The following is a 6,514-nucleotide window of genomic DNA, read 5'->3' as shown; positions in this document are numbered from 1 at the left end:
GGCCATCTTTTTTTTTTTTAAACGTTTTTACGTGACGTTGTGATTAAAGGGGGGGGAACGTTGGTTGGCGCGCGCGTGTGTGTTTGACAGAGATGGAGGAGGGGCGTCTTCTCTCGGAGCAGCGCGCGGGCTGACAGTTGGCGAGAGAGCAGCACGGGGGGGACCACAACACGCGCTCCCAGCCTGCACCGCACAGCACCGCACAGCTCATGTGCGTGGATCTTATCCAAAAGAAACCCACCCCGCTCAGGTAAGACTGAAAGTTTGTTGTTTTTTTCTAGATAATAAGCGACTCGTGATGAAAAGGTTAATTATTGCTCCGTCAAGACAAAAGACGTTTTGTGTGTGTGTGTGTGTGAAGACGATGCTCCTCCGCTCAGAAGTTTCCACCTTTGTCAAGAGTTGGGTCGAAGGTTAAAACAATTTAAAATATAACAACATTTTTAAGTTAAGATTTCGATGTTTATTTTTTTTAAAAAGCATTTTTTCCGTGCCGCTGTTTTTCACCTGGGCTGCTCATTGTCACCCACCCGTCTTCTGTTGAGAGTCTCCGGGTTACTTTCTTAAGCTAGCTGTAACCAGTTAGCTAAAGAGGCTGTTTTGACTCACCTCAATTGATCTGCCATTTCACCATCAGATCTCACAGTTGATTTTTGGGGACACATCCTCGCCTACAGTTGCTACATAAAGGGCTTCACTTGTTTTAGAAGTATGAGTCTGAAATCAGTGAAGTTGTTCACCCCTCTGTCTTCAGTCTCTGTCAGTTTCTTATGAAACACAAATGTGTTTGTGTCCTGAAATGTCGTATAACTTATGCCTGATTCAACAGGCTATAAGTGAAGCAGAACGCTGGTGTTTGCATTAGTGAACCCAGTCAAATGGATACGCTGAGTCTTTTGGTTTTGTTTGTATTGAAATCTAGCCTAGCAGTCATCTTGCTCATCTTATCTTTTGTTGTTGACTTGGTGTTCCTCCAACCAAGCCTGACCCCAAAATATTTCAAGCACAGGAAATGTTTTTTTTTTTTTTTTTTTTTTTCAGAGTATGTAAAATTGCTGCTGCTTAGATGCTGACATGAAAGAGTTTATCTCTTCATATCTCCTGCTAGAACACTATGCTCATGTGTTTTAACTGGACAAGCGTTTCTGCCTGAGCGCCTGTAACCTCTCATTTCAGAGTCGCCAGTGATTTTAGTGTGTTTGTTGAAACTGCCACATAAAACAAGAGATTCTGAACAATAGAAATACCATCAGACTATAAAAGTCACAGTCTCAAACTGGTACTCTCCTGGCATTTCCCTCAGCCCTCGCTTCACAGATGGTTTTTAAAGTCAACTTTGTTTAACTTGGATTTATAACCGCTGAGCTGTTACATGAACTGTGGAGCTGCGCCATGAGGTGAAGTGGGAATGCAAAGTCAGCGGCTTTTAATGAATCCAAAGTAAAGGATCATTAAACTTAAATTGCTAGTTCACCTGATTTGGGAAAATAAAAAATGTTTGCCCATATTTTTGCAACATCCAGTTCTTAGATTTCTGCATCAATCCCAATAAACAAGTTTGAATAGATGTTTGTTGATGGAGTCCACAGTGCTGATACATTACTCTGGGACCAGTCCACAGACCTCACTGTTAACTATTTTTGATTGACTACTTTGCTTTACAGAAATCGTACTGAAATGGCTGGTATACTCTGTTTTCTTGCAGCACTTTACTTTAAAGTGGGTGTTGGTAGCTATATTTGGATGGCTAGCTTGAAGATGAATATATTATCGGTATGATATGATAAAAAAAGACGATTAGACATGATGGGGTCTACACCGAACAAACGTGATCTTTTTTTTTTTTTTTTTTTTTTACATCTGGATAACAAGATATGTAAGTCAGGGCATCTCTGCAGCACTGCAGTATTTCATTATGATGCTGTTTTATCACACATTTGATCTTTTATAAAAACAATGGGAGACTGTTGCGATTTGGATATTGCACATAGCCATATTACATTATTATATTTTAGTTACATTTTGATGAATTATGCAATTAGTTAATTATGAGCTTATTTTGTTTTTATACATGCAAGGGCCTAACTTTTTCCTAAATAGACAACACTTAAAATGGGTTAATGTTTTTGATCAGCCGAGCAATGTCCGACATTTTTTATGCATGTAGTGTCGTAGGATTGTTGATTTCACCAGTGTGACTGTACAAATTCAACCAACAAAAAGATATTATAATCATTACATTTCGCCGAACAGCCATAGATAAACTATGCAGATAGAAAATGTCTAATTGTCGAATTATTGAACCGCTCACATATGCATCACAATACCACAACACAATATATTAGCTTCAGCTGCATCCACTCTTTGCTAGAATGTGCTGAAGAGCAGCAATTTATGATTATTTTCATTATCAGTTAATCCACCACCTTTTTCAGATTAATTATTTAGTCTGCAAAATGTGGAAAAAGCTCATGTAAATTACTATCAAATGTCCATTTGTGTCTCTTGAAAAATAGGCAATCATACCCATTCTATTAATGAATTATAAAAAACACGAACCCATGTTCACAAGTGGTGCTACTCACACTGATAAAATTAGTGAGGTGAACGTATTTTTCTGCATTATTGTCTCCTAAAATCTCTGTTTCTGCTTATCCAAACAAGCTAGAGTGTCTTGAATATCTTCACCCTGGAAGGTCTATTCACTTATCTAAAAAGCCCTATAATATGTACATGAAAGGCTGAAATGGATAGAAGAAAACTTGACTCTAAATGTTTTATGCTGCTCCTTGGCTGCAACTTTTCTTGAGCTGGAGTTGTAAAATGGACCCTTCCCAACATTGACATGTAGTTTAGACTCCGGATGAAAGGAAGTTATTAGGTTTGACACTGCACGCCATGTGTTTCTTCACTTGAAAATGCAGTTCTGGTGATTGTTCAAGTTTAATAGGTTTTTTGTCTGGTTTTGTCACTTCTGGTTGTTTGCTCCGCAAACTATTTTGTGCTTGGAAAGAATACAAGAGTGAAAAATGCATAAACCCGGGGATTAGATGAGAAATCCAGTCTTGCCACTAAAATACAGTGCACATTGGTATGTTTGGTCTCACCATCTGCATAAGGATGACAGCTAAGGCATGTGTAGCGGGGGGTATGTATCATTTGGATGATTACACTGCTAATCCCTTTGTCAATCCTGTCCTATTAAATGGACGTAGTCTATGGGGTTACCAGTAGCTGCTTCATTACATGTATGGCAAAAATGTGTCTGAACAAAAATGTGTGGGGTTAAAAATCAAGCGAGAGGGCAAATATGCATTGATTTTGAAATATGGAGCTCATTATTTTGAGTATAATTGGTACATAGGATGACAGAGCGGCACTACAGTAGGCTGGGGTTACATTCTTGGTTCAGCGGATTGCTGCGATGGTACAATGCCTAGGCCCTTTCGCAGAAAAGCTGTAATCTGAATTATGACACATACATTGGCATTTGCCATTGGTGTGCAATTATCCATTGTGATGCTGTGAGGTATTTCATTCTGACATGATGGGAAGCTTGTTGTGATTGTGCATGTTATTATAATAATTTTACAGCTTGTTGGATCTGGACAGGGAATGTCTGTTGGGGGTTACGCAGCAGAGACGTGCGCGCACGCACGCACAGACAAATAAACGAAAAAGCTCAGATCTATGCTGAGAGTGACGGCAGAGTCTAGTATCCTCATCGTTGTTTTGTGACGAGTCTCTTAATGACCGGTGGTAGACTTGTTTTGTGTTTCTTTTTTCCTCTGTCATGCAGCCTCAGCTGACCATGTAACGCAGTGGTTCCTAAAGTGAGGTTTAAGTACTTTCAAGAGCTGTCCAAAAACCAAGCATTAATTTTAGAGAATCTTTAATTTTTCAGATTACACATTAACTGCATGCACTGTAATGTCCCTTCCTGAGTAAAACAATGATTGTCATGGCACGAAGTGATTCAGATCATTTCGGCTTTTGTGGACTAATAAGCATCCATTTAGTCTGTATGGGCGGACGGTTTATCTGACCAAGCTTTGGCCATGGTTGCTGACTAACAGGTGCTTTTCTCTTCCGAACCAATGAAAGAAGAAGTCGTGTTTGGTCTGTTTAGTTTGACTCCTCTTGAATTTTGTTGCAGTTATACAAAACAAACCCATTAGTGGTCAAATTTGTTGTCACTGGTGCTAAAGAGAGTGCTGCTGATCTGTGTCGTTTACTCAGTGAATACACACACCTATCCTGCTAACACATGTGCATTCAGTACAGACAATTTCGGTCTGTGCTTGACAATGACAGTGACCTTGACAGGAAATATGGGGAACCTCCACAGGAAATATGAATGTGTGACTTGTTGCAGGTTTTCTTCAGAACTGCGGTTGACAGCATCTATCAGTCAGACAGAAATGCACGCTCTCTTCTTGTAATGCTATCAGTATCTTTCATACTCTGCTGCAGCAAACTATCTTTTCTCTCTCTCTCTCTCTCTCTTTTTTTTGTTATAATGGTTATGCCATCACAGAAAAGCACGAGTACAGATCTGATTTGTGCAGTAAACACTGCAGAAAACACCACCCACCACTTTCCAAACAGCAGCATTTTTGAAGAATTATTTTGTGCGATCTATCTGGATAAACCTACTGTACCTCTGTCTCTTGCTGCTAAAGACTTCCTTCCTATCTCTGTAGAGAAATGCCAACCAGCTTTGTCGTCTGTAAGCACAAGCCCACACACACACACACACACACACACACACAGATACACAGAAGCAGGATTGCTCACATAATAGGCATTTTCTGTTGTCATTAGACCCCATGATGTTTTGCAAATGCTTGTGGCCACTCATAAAGCTAATGATTTCACCGATTTCCCCCCTCTCTCCCATCTTTTCTCTCTTTGTCCTTCACCCTCACTTTCGCTCATCCACTCTCAAGCAGGCTCTCTTTTCTCTCTCTCTCTCCACTCTCTCCTCTCGCACTCTCTCGCTCTCTCCTCCTCAGGCTTGAATTGAAAAGGGTTCCTCTTGGTGGACAGTGTGCTAATCCCCGAACACTCACTGGGGACTAATCGGACTCATTAACTCCAACTCTGGTGCTTCCAGCCAGAGATCAGCAGTAATCCTTCTTCGGCACAGCCTTTGCCGTGTGAATGCTAGTTCTCTTTGTCCTTTCCTGTGCTGCTTATTTTCATGCAAATTAAGAGAGACATCAAACTTAACAGAGAAAAATGACGTTACCTGTACAAATTGATTTTTCCATGCTGTATTTCAGTTGCTTAGAGAACAGAGTGGTCCACTTTTAGCTTATGCGTCACCTCTAAATGGTTTCTGACAGAATATTGCACTTTTGACAACACATAGCAAGGATGTAAGTATAGGTATAAAAACTGCGCAAAACATTGTTCACAAGATCGTTGGTCAGTGATTCATTTCCACTGAATTGTCAGGATTGTTTTTACTTCACTTGGGCTTGTTTGATCTATTTAAAGTGAAGCTAACCTCATCTAAGTACTCACTGGCATAAGCGTGTGAGGCTACAGTGAACGGTGGAGATGACCTTTACTTGGTTGATGACTCTCTCCATTTCACTCCCAGGATTTCCCCCATATTGTGCTGTGAAATCGTAGGAAGCTTCTGCACTGTAGGAAGGTAACGAATATGAGCAGGACACCACTGGGACAGGGTTCTCTAAAGTCACTGAGGTTCAAAGTTTTCTGTCATTGACGTCATCAAACCTGCGGGATACTCGATCTCTCTGTTAAAACTGTCCAGTGGAATCCGAGCAGCCGTTTTTATTTTTCTTGATGGTGAATGCTTATTTTTCCTACTCGAACCTCTTGACACATGCAATACATGATTCTTTGTTAGTATGCAACCACACAAGTTCATGCTGTTAAAATCAGCAACAAATCCTAACTAAAGGTTCTTAACTGTGTGTGAGAAAACTCACTCGACAGATAACACAAGCAGACTGTCCAAAAAAACAATGTATATCACAAGTGATACAGCTGCAACAATTAATTGATTGATTAATCACCATTTTCCAGGCAAAAATGGCAAGTGTTTGATGGTTCCAGCTTGAAAACTTATGGAGGCTTTGTTGACACTGAGTAAGCAGGAGGGGGTATAACATCCAGCAAAGGGCTACAGGTTGGATTTGAGCCCGCTGTGACAATGACGCAACCTTTGTGCATGGGGCGCACACTTTGCCGAGCTACTGGAGTGCCCCAATTTCTGACATTTAATGTCAGAAAAATATAATTCCACGTTATCTGAGGATGAATATAAACACTCGTGGCAGCCCTAGCATCTCTACCTAATATAACGTACATCAGCAGAGAATGGATGGATGGTTGGTTTGTCGTAAAAATGTAGATTGAGACACAGCTGTAACAGTTCACTAGGTTAATAAGAGAAGTATTTGACTGTTAAAACTCCTCTTTCCTCATTGTGTCAGTGCAACCCTTTAGAAGGGTTTGTGCCCACTGACAGGTCACCTCT

General features: G+C 40.5%; 1 protein-coding gene across 2 annotated transcripts in view; it reads left to right on the top strand.

The window, feature by feature from the left end:
* The first annotated feature begins 93 nt into the window (after positions 1-93).
* The window catches only part of adcy7 (adenylate cyclase 7), a 51,985-nt gene continuing 45,564 nt past the window's right edge, over positions 94-6,514 (top strand). For both annotated transcript variants that reach the window (XM_037096812.1, XM_037096814.1), the window contains exon 1: positions 94-250. The gene's annotated coding sequence lies outside the window, so the exon portion shown is untranslated. The remainder of the gene's footprint in view (positions 251-6,514) is intronic.

Source organism: Acanthopagrus latus, chromosome 4 (assembly GCF_904848185.1).
Source record: "Acanthopagrus latus isolate v.2019 chromosome 4, fAcaLat1.1, whole genome shotgun sequence".
Taxonomy (NCBI): Eukaryota; Metazoa; Chordata; class Actinopteri; order Spariformes; family Sparidae; genus Acanthopagrus; species Acanthopagrus latus.
Note: the sequence above shows the minus strand (reverse complement) of the source record. Positions and strands in the feature narration are given on the sequence as shown.